This window comes from Prionailurus bengalensis, chromosome D1 (genome assembly GCF_016509475.1).
Source record: "Prionailurus bengalensis isolate Pbe53 chromosome D1, Fcat_Pben_1.1_paternal_pri, whole genome shotgun sequence".
Taxonomy (NCBI): domain Eukaryota; kingdom Metazoa; phylum Chordata; class Mammalia; order Carnivora; family Felidae; genus Prionailurus; species Prionailurus bengalensis.
The window spans coordinates 39,481,607-39,500,182 of record NC_057346.1 but is presented as its reverse complement, the minus strand read 5'-3'; the positions used below and the strand labels follow the sequence as shown (position 1 = coordinate 39,500,182).

The window sequence follows — 18,576 nt, the reverse complement described above, 5'->3', positions numbered from 1 at the left end:
CTGTGGGACTGGGCCTTGGGGAAAGCTTATGTGAGAAATTGTGCTGGGCCCGAGCTCTGGAGCATGGGTGGGAATTGAATAAGCAGAGGTGAGACCTTTGCCAAGATTATGAGATCGCAGAGAATGTTGCATATTCCTGGAAGGAGAGAGGCAGGAAGGTTAGTCACAGTTCTTGGGATATGAGCATGAATATGGGTCCAGGTCAGTTAGAACAGAAGAGTACAGACTTGATGGTTTCAAAAGTGCAAAGTTACTGTTTGAGCAGAGGATGGACCCGTTGAAAACAGTCCTTAATAAGCCTGATGGTAACATGTAGGGTCTGTGAAGGGAGTTGGAGCTAGGGAGGCCAGATGCCAGAAGCTGGGGCATTGTTTGAGGTCTTGCGCTTGGGTGGGGGCCAGGACTTGAAGGGAAAGGATGGGAAGGGTGACTTAAAAGAGATCAAGGAGCAGTAAGTGGCACTTGGGTACCTAGTTTTTAATGGGCCATGAAGGGAAGAGACTGACCAGAGTTGTTGTAAAGGCTGCGAGCCCGAGTGATTGGAAATGGTGGTTGATTAGGAAAGGGTTGTGGTGATCTTGATTTTGTGATCTACAGCACTAAGTCGTTAAACTTGGCAGGAAATTGCCAAATTCATTGTGGAAAATAAGTGTTCACCTTGTCTTTGGGCAGGCATAGTCATGGGGTATCCTTCCACCTTCCAGATGGCCAGGAGTTGGGGAGTTCCAATAGAAAGGAAAACCAGCAAGTAGCTTGGGTCCTGGAGATAATCTCTCCCTTCAGCGGGTGTTCCTTGAGTACCAGCTGTGGGCTGGACCAAGGACCCAGGAGTAAAGGATGCATGGTCCCTGTCATGGAGAAGCAACAGTCTTGGGCATCTATCTGATGCCAGGAGGGAGGAGTCGGTTACCCTCTGTGATCAAACTTAATGTCTACCCCGCATATTAGAGGGATTCTGAAGGCAGCTGCACTGGAAGCACTCTCGACACATCCAAGTCGATGGGCTGCCTGAGAGGCATTTGGTTGGCATTGGAAGTGGGCTTACCCAGCAGGAGCCTGACCTTATGCTATGTGCAGACCACTGCTGTGTGCTGAGTGGGACATGAAAGGACTTTGAGGCATCGTCTTCTTCCCACCCTGCAAGAGTTTACCGTCCGCCTGGGCGCTAGAACAGACATGCTGACAGGTGCCATTCAGCAGCGTGTGACTCAGTGACAAGACAGTGTCGAGCTCCGAGCACCAAGCAGGTGAAGGCTGGCAGGGACTGGGGTGAAGCTGTGGAGAGACCCCCATTCTTCTCAAGGGCTTCAGGACTTCCAGGGAGAGGACAGGCATGTGGGATGAAGCCAGCAGGACTAGGGAAGACCTGTCAGTACTCATTAGATGAAGCCAGAAAGAAAGACATTAGAGAGGAGAAGAGAGGTAACATAAATTAATGCATGGAGTTGGTACAGAGGGGTCATGTCAGGCAGTATTGATTTTTGGGTAATGTTGGCTTTTGTGTAAAAGCAAAAACAAGCAGAGCAATTAAGGAGAACAATAACAAAGAAAGAGAGTAGTAATTTAACATGTTTATTTTTTACTGTTGAGAGAAAGCGAGCGCATGGGCAGGGGAGGGGCAGAGGGAGACGGAGAGAGAGAATCCCAAGCAGGCTCTGCTCTGTCCCACAAACCATGAAGTCATGACCTGAGCCAAAACCGAGTCAGATGCTCAAGTGACTAAGCCACCCATTCTCTCAAAGAATGAATAAATAAACTTAAAAAAATTTTTTTTAATCCTCTTTTTTTTTTTTTTAACATTTTATTTATTTTTGAGAGACAGAGACAGAGCGTGAGTGGGGGAGGGGCAGAGAGAGAGAGACACACACACAGAATCCAAAGCAGGCCCCAGGCTCTGAGCTAACAGCACAGAGCCTAACATGGGGCTCGAACCCACAAACCCCAAGATCATGACCTGAGCTGAAGTCGGACGCTTAACCAACTGAGCCACACAGGTGCCCCGCCAAAATCCTCTTAAGCATAAAATAAATTTTATTTTCCAGTTTCTGAAAACTAAATTTTCCATTAACTGATTTCTACAAAACAGGATGCAGGTTGTAACTGGGTGACAATCTTTACTTTAAGAAAACCTTTTTACTTTAAAGAAAAGATTCTAATAAATCTGAAAATTTGCACAGACTTTTTAGAATTAAAAAAGTGTATGCATATGGAAGCAGAGTGTTGAGGATTGGAGAATGTCCTCGTGATAAAACATATTAGGCTTTGTATTAAAGGCTTCTCCTTAGTCTTTGGCCCATTTTCTCACTAGTTCAGCCCACCGGGCTCCTCTCAGAAAAAAAGGGACAGACCCTGCCCAGGCCACAGGGACCCGCAGGTGGGGCAGTGAACGACCTTTATTTAGGCCCTGCTGGGTGCCGGCACAAGGGCTGCAGACAGAGTCCCCTCCACAGAGATTCTGGCCCCTTCACTTCCCGTGGGCCCTGGTGAGGGGCTGCTTGCAGGGATGAGGATTGCTGCAGGGGTGGGGAGCAACAAGGGACTCCACCTTGCTATTTGCCCACAAGGTGTGGGTCATCATAGAAGCGATGAGATGCAGACGAGCAGAGAGGGGCTGGTGCCCATGGTCAAGGTAAAGGGAACTCCGGTAGCGCCTGTAGTGGCCTGAGGCTGGGACTGCTTACTGATCCTGACTGCCCCGTGATGGAGAGAAGTACAAGCAGAAACATTCTGGAAGGAGTTGCTAGGGGACTTCTTAACCCCTGAGTTGTGGTTGGGAGCATTTTGAAGGCTTTTGGATAGTGAGCCACTGACTGTTGAACTGATGTAAGAATTAAATAACTCCTGGTCTGTTTGGGCCCGATGCTTCTACTCTGCTCTCCTGAAACACTCCAGGCCCCGCTCCCCAGAGGGTAAGTTGGGTATGGAGAAGAACAACCACTCAATTTTACATCACCTGGCACGCAGCAGAAGACAGTCTAAACGTAATTGTGACCAGACTGGGACGATCACGTGGTGGGAGCCCGGCAAGGCAGAACTGACTCTCTGTTTGACCAGCCCTCACTTTTTCTCTCTCCGAGTCTGGCGTCATGTCTTGTACGCCACAGGCACTCAGTCAAAATGTGGTGAAGGAAATGCTGGAGCACGTTCAAGACGCTCTGGGGTCCTCTCTTGGACTGCAGCTGGGCTGAGGGGGAGCAGGGGCATTCCGGGAAAGGGGAAGCATGGAAGAAGGGAAGCCAGGTTCACATGCCAAGGTCAGGCCAGAGGTTGCAGTTGGCAGGTCCTACCCAGTGCCTGGAATTCACCAGCTAGAAGCGTGGGGTCTCTAGTATGGAGAGGGAGATTCCCAGTCACCGGGATTCCCAGGTCTTTTAAAAATCCAAGTCATGCCTTGTCATGGTTTCCTTTCTGACATCTGCCCCAGATAATAGCATTGACGGATGTGGGTTATCAAGAGACAGAGCCAAGTTGCCTCACTTGACTTAGAAGTCTAGGTTATATTCCAGGTACCTCCAGTTCCCTTCTGCAGTGTTCTGGGGCATGGGGGGAGCTGTGTTTGTAATGTTGAAGGGCTCTACCTCTACTCTGTAGGGCGGATGAATGTCATTCCCTGTGGCCCAGAGAACACACACGTCACCAGTGTGGAAGCTGCAGGGAGACAAAGGTCTGGGCCACAGAAGGCCCCTCATTCTTTTTTTTTTTTTCATTTTCTTAATATAATTTATTGTCAAGTTGGCTAACATACAGAGTATACGGTGTGCTCTTGGTTTTGGGGGTAGATCCCCATGATTCTTTGCTCACATACAACACCCAGTGCTCATCCCAACAAGTGCCCTCCTCAGTGCCTAACACACCTGTTTTCAGAGAGAGTTTAGGAAACATGCGGGTGACAACTCTGTGTAGAATACAAACGTAAGTAGACTACGTGGCCTTTAAGCTCAGATTCTGAGTATGTATCCAAACTATTGAAGACAAGTGCTACCTTTCAACGTGAATGGGATTGTGTTCTTGGAGTCTTTTGACGGGGTCTGCGGTGCCCTTGGCTTAGGGCTGTTCAGGGCCTGATGCTGAGATAACTCCTCCTCAGGGACCGCTCTGATTCTCTGGTGCCGTAATCTGGCACGTTAGGCAGCCCTGGGAGAGGAGAGCTCCCGTCTCCTGCCAGGATATGCTGCTTGCCCTGAGCCCGGCTGGCTGGAGCAGATGAGCCGCGGGGACAGCCAGCAGGCCCTTGGGAAGGGGTGTTTTGTCTGCCCTTCCCTCCCTGCTGCCCTCCCAGTGAACACCCATGGTTCTGGGCAAAGGGGTTTGGTCTCTCCGGGCTGGCTCCGCTCTCTGGCTGTTTTTACAGGGCACTGCTTCCAGTAAGCAGTGGGGAGGCTGCCAACGAGTACAAATTTTTCAGGGTGAATTTTGTCTTAACTGTTGTATTTGTATTGTACGAATAGTACCTAAATATATTCTCACGGTAAATAATGCGTAAACCTGCTCCATCATGTGCTGGAGGTAATCCCCACGGACACCTGGTACAGCTGTAAAGCGCTTTCTCTCATTAGTGCAACAGGTGTACGCATTCTTTTAGAAACAAATTGAGTCATATGTAGTGGTTTGCTTTTCCCCACATAGTATGTTTTGGAGAGCATTCCATGTTAGTACATAGGCATTGCCTTACTATTAGTCTTTAACTCAAGTGTAGTTAACTTACAGTGTTAATATTAGTCTCAGGTATACACTGTAATTACTCAACTCTTCCATATGTTACTCAGTGCTCATCACGACAAGTGTCCCCTTTTCCTCTTTACCTGTTTCACCCATTTCCCCCTCTTGAAACCATCAGTTTGTTGTCTGTATTTAAGAGTGTACTTTGGGGTACCCAGGTGGCTCAGTTGGTTAAGCATCTGGCTCTTGATTTCAGCTCAGGTCATGATCTCATGGTTTATGGGATCAAGTCCTGTATCCTGCTCCATGCTGACAGCATGGAGCCTGGTTGGGATTCTCTTCTCTCTAACCCTCCCCTGCTTGTGCAAGCACTCTCTCTCAAAATAAATAAATAAATATTTTTTTAAAGTATATTTGTCTCTTTTTTTTCTTTATTTCTTAACTTCTACATATGAATGAAATCATAGGGTATTTGTCTTTGCCTCCATCCATGTTCTTACAGAACATAGTATATCCTTATCATAATTCATCTGAGCACTCTCTGAATGATGCACATCTAGGTTTTTTCAAAATTTCTTCTATTAAATTTTTTTTATGTTTATTTGTTTTTGACAGAGAGACAGAACATGAGTGGGGGGTGGGGAGGTGGGGGGCGAGAGGGAGACACAGAATCTGAAACAGGCTCCAGGCTCTGAGCTGTCAGCACAGAGCCCGACGCGGGGCTTGAACTCACAGACCGCGAGATCATGACCTGAGCTGAAGCCAGACGCTCAACCGACTGAGCCACCCAGCCACCACAAAATTTCTTCTATTAATTAAACACAAGGTTTGTTTGTACATAAGTCTTTGTAAATACTCCCCTCCTCTCTACATGAAAAGAAGAAACCAGTATCAATTTCCAGGATGAAATCATTTTCCAGGATAGTTGTGCATTCCTGTGTTCTTACTGCAAGTGAGTACAAAACACACAAGAGCCTCCACCACTACCTCCCTCTAAATGTGACTCTATGAGAAGATTGGAAGAGGCATTTTGATGTGCTTCCAGCTTTAAGAAAGAAATAGCCTGTTTCAGGAGTAAAATTATAATAGTCAGTGGACTTCCTGATGTGTTCTCATAGCACCTATAAGTTTCCTTCCTAGCACTTAACCACAAGTTAGTTAGGTAATTTGTGTAAGTATTTGTTAAATACTGTCTCCCCCTAAGACTGTAAGTTCACTGAGGGCAGGAACCACCTGTCCTCTCTGGTTGACTGCTCCATCCATAGCCTCGAACATAAAACTGGATACGTAGCAGGCGCTTAACAGAGTGTGTGAAGGAATAGAATGAGCAGGGATGTCAGAAGGATTGAATCTCTGTAAAAATGGAATTTTATGTATCTTGGAAGAGTCAGTGTTAAAAAATTGTCATAAAAATATTTGAAAACTCTGTATATTATCATTGGAACTGACTAGAATAACAATAATAGAGCAAGGAATTGAACTGAGAGATGAAAAGCAAACATTTAGTAATGATGAGATTGGTTTTTAAAACAACTAGAAGTTGCCCAGGCAGCATTTGTTCTGTTTTATTCTTTTTATTTATTTATTTATCTTTTGAGTATAGTTGATACACAATATTACATTAGTTTCAGGTGTACAAGCTAGTGATTCAACATCTCTATGTGTTACGTTATGCTCATCTCAAGTGTAACTCCCATCTGTCACCATACAGTGCTATCACAGTATTTTTGACTATATTGCATATGCTGTGCCTTCTCTTCCCATGACTTATTCATTCCATAAGTGGTACCCCTATCTCCCACTCCCCTTCACCAATTTGGCCAGTCCCCCCATGCCCCCTTCTCTCTGGCAACCATCAGTTTGTTTTACATATTTGTAGGCATGGTTCTGCTTTTCAGGTATTTGTTTTCACTTATTCATTTGTTTTATTTATTAGATTCTGCACCTGAGTGAAATCATACGGTATTTGTCTTTCTCGGTCCGACTTATTTCACTTGGCATAATACCCTCCAGTTCCATCTATGGATTGTCCTAAATGGCAAGATCTCATCCTTTTTTGTGGCTGCATAATATTCTGTGTGTGTGTGTGTGTGTGTGTGTGTGTGTGTGTGTGTGTATGTGTGTGTGTGTGTGTGTACATTTTTATACATTCATCTATTAATGTATACTTAGGTTGCTTCCGTATTTTAGCTATTATAAATCATGCTGTGATAAACATAGGGTGCCTTTATCTTTTCAAATTAGTGTTTTTGTTTTCTTTGGGTAAATACCCAGTAGTGGAATTATTGAATCATATGGTATTTCTATTTTTGGTGTTTTGAAGAGCCTCCTAGTGTTTTCCACAGTGGCTATATCATTTTTACAGTGGGAAAAAGACAGTGTCTTCAATAAATGATGCTGGGAAAACTGGACAGCTACATGCAAAAGAATGAAACTGGCCCACTTTCTCATACCATACACAAAAATAAGCTCAAATTGGATTAAAGACCTAAATGTGAGACCTGAAGCCATAAAAAACCTTGAAGAGAACATAAGTAGTGATTTTTTTGACGTCAGCCATAGCAACATTTTTCTAGACAGGCCTCTAAGGCAAGGGAAATGAAAGCAAAAATCAACTGTTGGGATTACATCAGAGTAAAAAGCTTCTGCACAGCCAAGGAAACCACCAACAAAACAAAAGGCAACCCACTGAGTTGGAGAAGATGGTTGCAAATGATATATCCAATAAAGGGTTATACTACCAAAAATACATAAAGAACTCATACAACTCAACACCAAAACAAAACAGACCAGTCTGATTAAAAATAGGCAGAAGAGGGGCGCCTGGGTGGCGCAGTCGGTTAAGCGTCCGACTCAGCCAGGTCACGATCTCGCACTCCGTGAGTTCGAGCCCCGCGTCGGGCTCTGGGCTGATGGCTCAGAGCCTGGAGCCTGTTTCCGATTCTGTGTCTCCCTCTCTCTCTGCCCCTCCCCCGTTCATGCTCTGTCTCTCTCTGTCCCAAAAAATAAATAAACGTTGAAAAAAAAAATTAAAAAAAAAATAGGCAGAAGACATGAACATTTTTCCAAAGAAAGATGTACAGACAGCCAACAGACACATGAAAAGATGCCCAACATCACTCATCAGGGAAATGCAAATCAAAACTACAATGAGCACCTCACACCGGTCAGAATGGCTAAAATAAAAAAAATAAAAAAATAAAAAAACAAAAACAAGAAATAACAAGTTGGCGAGGATGCAGAGAAAAAGGAACCCTCATCTGCTTTTGGTGGGAAGGCCTTCTTTCTGTTTCAGTGCACAGTGTTCCCTGACTTAAAGAGTCCCAGTAAATTAGATCCATATTTGATTATTTACTGCTCCCTTTCTGTGTCTTCCCATTCCTACCCCAAGAAGAAAAAGGAAGGAAAGAAAATGAAACTTGAGGTGGGGGAAGTCTATTCTTTCGAAATAGATGGAACTCCCATCCCTAGCAAAAACTGAAAATACATCTTGGACCTTTGGCAGATTCCAAGTTTGGATCGGCAGCATCCTTTTTAAAAACCATGCAAACACCACCTTTCCGCTGCAGTTTGCTCCCTTGGATTGCTTTTGTCTCAAACCCCTAACTGAGGCAGTGAGTTTGGTCCAGAGTGGAGAAGGGTAGGCAGTTTGAGGCCCATGCCCACTGGGCCCTGGCTGAGTGAGGAGGGCAGCGTGGGGACATAGGTGGCCAGGGGTGGGGGAGGAGGGACCTACAGAGAACCCATGTGCTACCGAGGCAAGCCTGGCTCTGTGTGGGATACAAGGAGCGTGTTGGGAAAGGGGTTTTCATTCTTATGTATTTTTTATTCATCCTCTCTAAAGCTCGTATTCCTTTATATATGTGTGTGTGTCTGATTGTAAAGATAGGGCTTATTGTAGAAAATACAGGAAATGCAGAAGAGAAACTGGTAGTAATTCTACCACCAGTGTTAGCCACTGTTACATCTTGGTGTATTTTATGCCTTGGCTTTTTATATATACATAGCTGACAGCTTCTACTTAAAAAAAACAAAACAATCAAACACTAATTCAGAGCCCTTTTGCCATATTCTTTTTTTTTTTTTAAGTTTATTTATTTTGAGAGAGACCGAACACTTAAGCATGGGAGGGGCAGTGAGAGGGAGAGAGAGAATCCCAAGCAGGCTCTGTGCTGTCAGCACAGAGCCCAAGACGGGGCTCAAATCCATAAACTGTGAGATCAAGACCTGAGCCGGAGTTAAGAGCTAGACACTTAACCACCTGAGCCACCCAGGTGCCCCATTTTGCCATATTCTTAAACTTGATGTTTGGTGGCTGCAAAACTGGACGTTGAATAGGAATATCAAAATTTAACCCTTGCACAACATTTTTGCTGATATAAATAGCATTGTGCAGAATACACCTGAACACAAACCTCTTCACTATGAAGATTTCAGTATTTCAACAAATTGCGTACGTCTCATTATGAGGCCAGAGTGTGTGCAGACAGTTTCAGGACTGATTGGCATGGCAGCTTGCCCTCCGGAAGGATGGTCCCTGCCGCTTCCACCAGCAGTGGGGAGAGTACCCTCCTCATCGCCGCCAGCAGCATGTAGCGATGGTCCCTGGCAGTTTAGTAGACGGATAAAAGTACACCATTGTTTTAGGTCACATTTATTCAATTACTGTGTTGAACATTTTTCCATAGGTATTTTTACCATTTGTATAGTTCTGTGACTCGTTCTTGTCTTTTGTTTATCTTTCATAGTGGATGTTGGTTTCTTCTTCTTCTTCTTTTTTTTTTTTTTTTTTTGAGATTTACTTATTTTGAGAGAGAGAGCACATGTGCATGCTGGAGCAAGGGAGGTGTAGAGAGGGAGACCGAGGATCCCAAGCAGGCTCAGTGCAGAGCCTGACTCGGGGCTCAATCCCACAAACTGTGAGATCATGACCTGAGCCGAAATCAAGAGTCAGACATTTAACTGAAGGAGCCATCCAGGTGCCCCAGGATGTTGAGGTCTTAATGGATTTTATGAACTCTATGGTTAACATAGTTTCAGATATTTTTTGGCTCTCTTTTATTGCAGGTATCTTCCTTTCAGTTGTCTGTGACCTTTGAATTGTGGCTGTGGTTCATTTTGATGAGCAGCAGTTGTTTTAAGTTGTCAAACTGCCCATTTTTTTTTATTTCTTTAATTCTGTTATGATGAGATTGATATAGCTCCTCCTTACAGCACTTAAATAACCGTCTCCTTTTTCTTCATTATCTTCAGTGATCTTATTTATTAACCTTTACCCCTTCAGTCTGTTTTGTTCTTTTGATGGTGGAAGTCAAGACTGTAGCTAATTCCCCCATTTATTCCCCCATGTCATTTATTGAGGAACCTATTCTTTACTCATTAATCTATGGTGGTTTTCTTACTACAAACTCTTAAGTAAGTGAGCCTGTTTTCGGGCTATGTGTATCGTCCCTCTGGTCTATTCTTGTAAAACACCAGACCTTTCTGTTAATTGCTTTCTTACTGGCTTGTTTCTAGGTGCAAGGAGATACGTGTGTCAATTAAGTAACTGCAATCATGGAATATTAGAATCATGAGCTAAGAAACCAGTGCAAAGCTCAGCAGTTGAAGCAACGGACTTGCCTAGGGCAGATCGTTGCATCTTTAGGAGAAAAATTCTTCACACCGTATTAAATATTTAAAATGTTATTGGATTACAGGAAGAGGATCATTATCAGCTGGTCCTTATTGGGAACTTGTCAGGTTATCTCAACTATTGGACATTTTGTTTTGATAGTTGCAAGAACCAGTCTATTGCTACATTTTGGGGTGTCATCAAGGTTACTTTCCATATTTTGATCACTGCTATTCCTCTGTCTTTGGGATGACAGGAAGTTGAAACAGATTATGAATGGGCTTTGAGAAGAATTACGATTTCCAAGTTGGTTTGGAAAGTGGTGAATATTCCAGGAGGAAGTATGAATAAGCTGTACATGACCTCGGTGCTTCAGCTGATGAGACAGGCTGTGGGCATGAGGCTGTCCTGAGATGCTCCCTGCCCCAGTGCCAGTAGGTCTCACCACCTGCTGCTGATAGGATAGTGGAGGGAGTTTCCCAGATATGTCATTCGAATTTGCCACATGTCTGTAAGTATGTGTGTTTGTGTGTGTGTGTCTATGTTAAAGTTCAGACAGTAAGAGAAAATTAAAGCCCTGCCCTTGCTCACTCCCCAGAGGTAACTAACTACTGTTACTGCGTACTGTTAGTGTTTTATGCTGCTCTGTGTTCCCGTGGAAAAAACATGATTTTATTTGCATTTCGTTATTATTAAATTTTTAAAGTTTTTTTGAGAGAGAGTGAGGGAGGGAGGGGCAGAGAAGAGACAGGGAGACATAGAATCTGAAGCAGGCTCCAGGCTTCGAGCTGTCAGCACAGAGTCTGATGGGGGACTCGAACTCACGGACCATGAGATCGTGACCTGAGCTGGAGTCAGATGCTTAACCGACTGAGCCACCCAGGCGCTGCCGTTATTATTAAATCTTTAAGAAAATGTTATGCCACGTATTAATAGTGTACAATTTGCTCACTTATCTGCAGTGTGTCCCGGAGATATTTTCACGTTGGTGCACATAGATGTATCTGCCTCACTCTTTTTAGATGTGGCATCATTTTCCGTAGTCTGACTACACCCCAGTTCATTCAACCATTCTGTTAAGGGACATGGATGTTCATTCTGCATTTTCCTACTATACACAGTGGCTCAGTGAACATCCTTGGATGTGCTTCCGCATGCAAAATGTGTTTCTCTAGATCAGTGGTTAGTGGTTCTCAAACTTTTGGTCTCATGACATTTCACACTCTTAAGTCTTATTGAAGATTTCAAAGAACTTTTGTCTGTGGGTTGTGTCTGTCAGTATTTAGCATGTTAAAAATTAAAACAAATTGTGAAAACATGAACTTAAAATAATAAGACTGACATAATAATATGTCATATTGTCTTATATTTTCATTAAAATGTGTTATTTTTTCACATATGTGTGAAACATATTTTCATTTAAAAAACTTCAAAAACAAAAATCTTATAAGAAGAGTAGCATTTTCCATTTTTGCCAAATCTCCTTAATGTCCAGCTTAATGGAAGACCACTGCATTCTCACATCTGCTTTTCATTCATTATGTGGCAATATCCCATGTCCGTAGCCTCTGGAAACTCACTATCTAAACTCATAAAAGAATGAGAGTAAGAAGGCAAATAAAGCTGATTGTGAAAGCAGGCTTAACATCACAATCTTCTTGAAAGATTCTCAGGTTCCAGACCACACTTTGAGAACCATTGCTCCAGGGTCAGACTTGAGGGTGGAGTTGGAAGTTCAAGGGTCACAAGGTATGCACATTCCAAATATAAAAGCTACTTCCGGTTGCTCTCAGAAATGTTAACGCACACACATCAGGGATGTAGGGGAGCAGCCCCCTTCCCCACTTCTTTACTGATACTTAATATTTTCGGAGTTTTATATTTGCCATTCTCTTGGAAACGGCATCTCACTGTTTCAGTTAGTAGTTCCCTATTTGCACTGGGATTTCACAAGACGTGGCTCTGGGGTCTGGCTATGACACTCAGAGGTGTGCTAGGGGCTGCTCATTGTTTCCAGCCACTTACTGTTGCGTTTTGGCCTCAGGTATTTGATCCTAGAGAGACCATCAGGTCTCAGCTCTTTATCATTGCTTTATGAAATCTCCAACCCCAGTCTATCTTGACTATTTTTTTTTTTTTTAAGCGAAAGGTTCCCTGCTTAATCTTAGTCAATGAGCAAAACTAGCACATGCCTACTAGGAAATGTAAGGATGTCTTTTATTTTATTTTATTTTATTTTATTTTATTTTATTTTATTTTATTTATTATTTTTTTAATTTTTATTTTTTTATTTTTTTAATTTTTTTAATTTTTTATTTTTAACGTTTATTTATTTTTGAGACAGAGAGAGACACAGCATGAACGGGGGAGGGTCAGAGAGAGAGGGAGACACAGAATCTGAAACAGGCTCCGGGCTCTGAGCCGTCAGCACAGAGCCCGACGCGGGGCTCGAACTCACGGACCGCGAGATCGTGACCTGAGCTGAAGTCGAACGCTTAACCGACTGAGCCACCCAGGCGCCCCAAATTTTTATTTTTTAAAATATAATGTCAATTTGGCTAACATGCAGTGTGTACAGTGTGCTCTTGGTTTTGGGGGTAGGTTACCACGATTCATCACTTACATGCAACACCCAGTGCTCCTTCCAACAGGTGCCTCCTCAATACCCATCACCCATTTTCCCCTCTCCCCGTCCTCCCCCCCCCCATCAACCCTCAGTTTGTTCTCAGTATCCAAGAGTCTCTTATGGTTTGCCTCCCTCCCTCTCAGTTTGTAACTATTTTTTCCCCTTCCCTTCCCCCATGGTCTTCTGTTAAGTTGCTCAAGTTCCACATGGGTGAAAACATATAATATCTGTCTTTCTCTGACTTATTTCACTTAGCATAATACCCTCCAGTTCCATCCACAGTGCTGCAAATGGCAGGATTTCATTCTTTCTCATTGCCAAGTAGTATTCCATTGTATATATAAACCACATCTTCTTTATCCATTCATCAGTTGATGGACATTTGGGCTCTTTCCATACTTTGGCTATTGTTGAAAGTGCTGCTATGAATTGGGGTACATGTGCCCCTATGAATCAGCACTCCTGAATCCTTTGGATAAATTCCTAACAGCGCTATTGCTGGGTCATAGAGTAGTTCTATTTTTAATTTTTTGAGGAACCTCCACACTGTTTTCCAGAGCAGCTGCACCAGTTTGCATTCCTACCAACAGTGCAAGAGGGTTCCCGTTTCTCCACATCCTCACATGTGTCTGTTGTTTCCTGAGTTGTTAATTTTAGCCATTCTGACAGGTGTGAGGTGTTATCTCAGTGTGGTTTTGATTTGTATTTCCCTGATGATGAATGACGTTGAACATTTTTCCATGTGTGTCTGTTGGCCATCTGGATGTCTTCTTTGGAAAAGTGTCTCTGCATGTCTTTTACCCATTTCTTCACTGGATTATTTGTTTTTTGGGTGTTGAGTTTGGTAAGTTCTTTATAGATTGTGGATACTAACCCTTTATCTGATATGTCATTTGCAAATTTCTTTTCCCATTCCGTCAGTTGCCTTTTAGTTTTGTTGATTGTTTCCTTTGCAGTGCAGAAGCTTTTTATCTTGATGAGGTCCCAATAGTTCATTTTTACTTTTAATTTTCATGCCATTGGAGATGTGTGCAGCAAAAAATTGCTGCAGCTGAGGTCAAAGAGGTTGTTGCCTGCTTTCTCCTCTAGGGTTTTGATGGTTTCCTGTCTCACATTTAGGTCTTTCATTGTAAGGATGTCTTTTTAAAAAGTCTTTTGGGGGCACCTGGGTGGCTCAGTCGGTTGAGCGTCCAACTTCGGCTCAGGTCATGATCTCATGGTTTGTGGGTTCGAGCCTTGTGTCGGGCTCTGTGCTGACAGCTCAGAGCCTGGAACCTGCTTCCGATTCTGTGTCTCCTTCTCTCTCTCTGCCCCTCCCCTGCTGATGCTCTGTCTCTGTCTCTCAAAAATAAATAAATGTTAATAAATAAATAAGTCTTTTGCATCTCCTGGGTGGCTCAGTTGGTTGAGCATATGACTCTTAATTTTGGCTTAGGTCATGATCCCAGAGTCATGAGATCAAGCCTGTGTTGGGCTCCACACTGGGCATGGAGCCTGCTTGAGATTCTGTCTCTCCCACTCTGTCCCTCTCCCCTGCTCACGCCCTCTCTCTCACACTCTCTTAAAACAAAAAACAAAAAACAACAAAGCTCTTTCTTTTAAGTGTTAACATCTGCTGCACATTTGATCATGCATAAGGATTCTTAAAATTTCAAAAAGCACAGAGAGAGATGTTCTGTACCCTTTCTTGGTGAGGTTCCCCTCTTCTTTGACCAGGTTGTGTTTGCAAAACAGAAAATGATATCTATCAAATGAGAGAATAGATGGAAAGGGGCTTGAAGCATGGTTTGTATTCAGTACGTGCTGGTTGATGCTGAAGCTAGTGTATGTTAAGCTTTTGCAACCTGGGCGTGCTTTGCAGTATTGTGATGAGCCAATACAGCTGAGATGAGAGGCTTTGCTTCTTCCCAGCTCTCCCTCATACTCAGGCACCACTCAGGTGCTGGAGGCTCAACTCCAGATGAGTCTGGGTGACAGTAACTTGCCTCCTTTCCCTTCGCCAGTGTCCCTTACAGGAAGGAGAGTCTGATGATTGTGAAAATCTTCTTCCTAATAAGGCTTCATTCCTTTTAAGTCTCTGTAAACTCTCTAAGCCTTTATGCTTTCAGTTTTCTCTGCTGCACACACCAAAGTGAATAGTGGGACAGAAAACGGATGCTCTGGGGCTGTCTGGGCGGCTCAGTCGGTTAAGTGTCCGACTTCAGCTCAGGTCACGATCTCATGATTTGTGGGTTCGAGCCCTGCATTGGGCTCTGTGCTGACGGCTCAGAGCCTGGAGCCTGCTTCAGATTCTGTGTCTCAGTCTCTCTACCCCTCACTCGCACTCTGTCTCTCTTTCTCAAAAATAAACAAACATGAAAAAAAAAAAGGATGTGCTGTAAAGAACAGAAGAAACACTCTTGTGACACTTAATGCTTCCCAGTGAGGAACAGCTGTGTGGGGCATGTGGGCCCAAAAGGCATCTCGCCTTAGAATCTGTTTCAACCCTTGTAACGTGAGGACATTGGCTAAAATTAGTTACTGGATGCACACCAGTCCCCTTCTGATTCTGGCCTGTGGTTCCCTCTGTGCCTTACTGTTCTTTTCCACCCCTCATCTCCATTTGTTCGTGTTCTTATTCATTTGGCCCTTCACTGAGCACCGCACTGTGCACTAGGACCTACCAGTGAAGAAGGCCGGGAGCTTGCAGCCTGGCGGGGGAGACAGCTCCCCGGGAATTGCTGTGAGAAGTGTTTTGGAGCAAGGGCCCTGGTGGGGAGCCTCACCCCATCCAGGACACTGGAGATGGCTTTAGGAGGAGCGGTCGATCAGCCTGTGTGAAGCCTCTTAGGGGAGAGCGGACATGGTTTCTTGAAAGAAGCAGAAGAGGGTCAGTGTTACTGTGGCCTGTTGAACAGGGGGAAGAGGTGGGGGGCAAGACCTGGGAGGGGTGGGCAGGGGCCCCATCAAGGAGCGCCTGTGGCATTCGGATTTTAGCTTATCCAGCGCAGTCAGAGGGCTCTTAGCTAAACGGGACATAATCACAGCCACGTTTTAAAACCTCACCCGGGTGCGCTGCAAGAATGGATTGCAGTTGTGGAGAGACTAATTAGGGGCTCCTGCAGTGCAGTTCGGGCTGACAATCTCTGTGCACTTTGAGGACGGGGACTGTTACAGCTGGCTTGGAGTCCGCCACGATATTCTGTGTGGGGCGGATACCTTATCACAGTTTCCCAGGAGCCATCGTGGGGAACTCCGTGAGCACATGGGAGCTCTCCTGCCCCTCCTGGGGTGTTGGAGCTGACCTGGGAAGGACCCAAGCCAGTCCCATTGGGCAGCTCTGCTCTGGGGTTTCGTGGTCACTTCCGCAGCCTGGCCTGGCACTGGACAGTGAGGAAGGAGTGGGCCGGGCCTGGTGTGGAAGCCTGATGTCCTGGGTGGGGCTGGCGGTTGGCACTCAGCACCAGGCCGAGCAGGCGGCCCTGTTGTGGGCCTGTGAGAAGCCGCAGCTCTGGGAGGGCCCTGGAGGGGGGCAGCTGAAGGAGCTGGGGTCCTGCAGGGAAATGCCACTTCCCTCTGCGCCTGGACAGTTGCTCCCAATGCCTGCCTTCCTCTGCTGTCTTTAGGACCAGTATTAACAGCTACTGAGGTGCATGTATACACACACACACACACAAAAATTTTATGAAGGCTCTACTTTCCTAGAGCATTAAGTTCACAGCAAAACTGAGGGGAGGTACAGAGATTTGCTAAATACTCCCTGCCCCTACACAGGCATGGCCTTCCCCATTATCAACATCCCCCGCAAGAGTCGTACATTCTGTGGGCTGGGAAACCGTGAAAATGACCTGTATCCATCATTATGGTATCATACAGAATATTTTCACTGCCCTAAAAATCCTCTGTGCTCTGCTTATTCGACCCCTACCCCCACACCCCTGGCAACCACTGATCTTTTTACAGTCTTTAGAGTTTGGTCTTTTCCACAGTGTCATAGAGTTGGAACCGTATGGTATGCAGCCTTTTCAGATTGGCTTCTTTCACTTAGTCATACACACTTAACATTTCTCCATGACTTTTTGTAGCTTACTGGCTCATTTCTCTTTAAATTTTTTTTTAAATGTTTATTTAGTTTTGAGAGGGAGACAGAGACAGAGTGTGAGCAGGCAAGGGGTAGAGAGAGAGGGAGACACAGAATCAGAAGCAGGCTCCAGGCTCCAAGCTGTCAGCACAGAGTCCACACGGGGCTCGAGCTCACAAACCACGAGATCATGACCTGAGGCAAAGTCCGACACTCAACTGAGCCACCCAGACTCCCCAGCTCATTTCTCTTTAGTGTTGAGTATCCCATTGTCTTGAGGTACGACGGTTTATCTGAAGGACATCATGGTTGCTTCCAAATTTTGGCAAAGCTGCTGTAAACCTCCATGTGCAGGTTTTTGTGTAGACATGAGTTTTCAAGTCCTTTGGGCAAATACTAAGGAGCAGGATTACTGGATCGTGTGGTAAAAGCATGTTTAGTTTCTTAAGAACCTGCCCGAATGTCTTCCAGAGTGGCTCTACTATATCGCATTCCCAGTCACAACGAATGAGTGTTCCTATTGCCCCAGGTGTTGTCAGTGTTCCAGATTTTGGCCATTCTCATGGGCACATACTGGTACCTTGTTTTCATCTGCATTTCTCTGATGACACATGACTCTCTTCATATACTCGTTTCCCATCTGCTTGTCTTCTTTAGTGAGGTGTTTGCTAAGGTCTTTGGCCATTTTTAATTGAGTTGTTTGTTTTCTTATGTTGAGTTTTAAGAGTTCTTTGTATATTTTGAGTAACAGTTGTCTCTCACCTGAACCCAGCATATACTGACTCCACCCGTGTGTCAGGTCCTTTCGGCGCCGTGTTTTCCCGGCAGCAGTCCTTCCAGACAGTTCCATTTGTTTTTCACTTTTGAGAGACTGTGGGATGGCCATTAAGATGCGAGTTTTGGAGCCGGACCGCCTGGGTTCCGATCCCGGCAGACGACATACCCACTGTGAGACCTGAGGCAAGTTGCATAATTTCTCTGTCCCACAGTTTCCTCATCAGTAAATTGGGTAAGAGTAGAGCCCGTCTCATGGGGTGGTGACAATGAAAGGGACTAGCACAGCGAGCACCAGACCAGGGTCTAGGACAGGGCAGGCACTCTGGGAAGACTGGCTGCCGAGCCGACAGGTGAGGAACTGAGGCGGGCAGAGGTCAGATCACCACCCCGGGGGCACGCGGAGCGGGCCTGGTAAGCAGCTCCGTCCCGAAGCCTGTGTACTCTGCCCTCCCCCAGTCTTGTGAGCAGGGAGCAGTGCAGACAGAGCAGGCTAGCTCATGCCCCAGCACAGAAGCTGCTCACTTATGCTGGGGCTTGGGTCCCGCCGCTGTGGGATCACCCTCCCCACTACTTGCACTCTTGCTGGGGAGGCCACTTGCTCTGCTGCAGCCATGACCAGCCCCACCCCAGCCCTGCAGGTCACCAGGGCTGCAACTGTGGGGCTGACGGCCCCGAGGACGTTGAAACCCCCTCCCCCCACCAAGCCCTCCCTGCCAGCACTACAGGATCAAGTCTGCAGGGCTGTCCTTTACGTGATCCCCAGATGGACCCTGTGTCCCGGGTGCAGTGGTCTGCTCCCCTTCATAATGCGCCGCAAACTCTAAAGGCTCCAGGTGTCTG

General features: G+C 45.3%; 1 protein-coding gene across 1 annotated transcript in view; it reads left to right on the top strand.

Annotated features, from left to right (window-relative positions):
• Positions 1-18,576, top strand: part of PANX1 (pannexin 1) — a 47,605-nt gene that overhangs the window by 1,112 nt on the left and 27,917 nt on the right. The gene's annotated exons all lie outside the window — the stretch shown is intronic.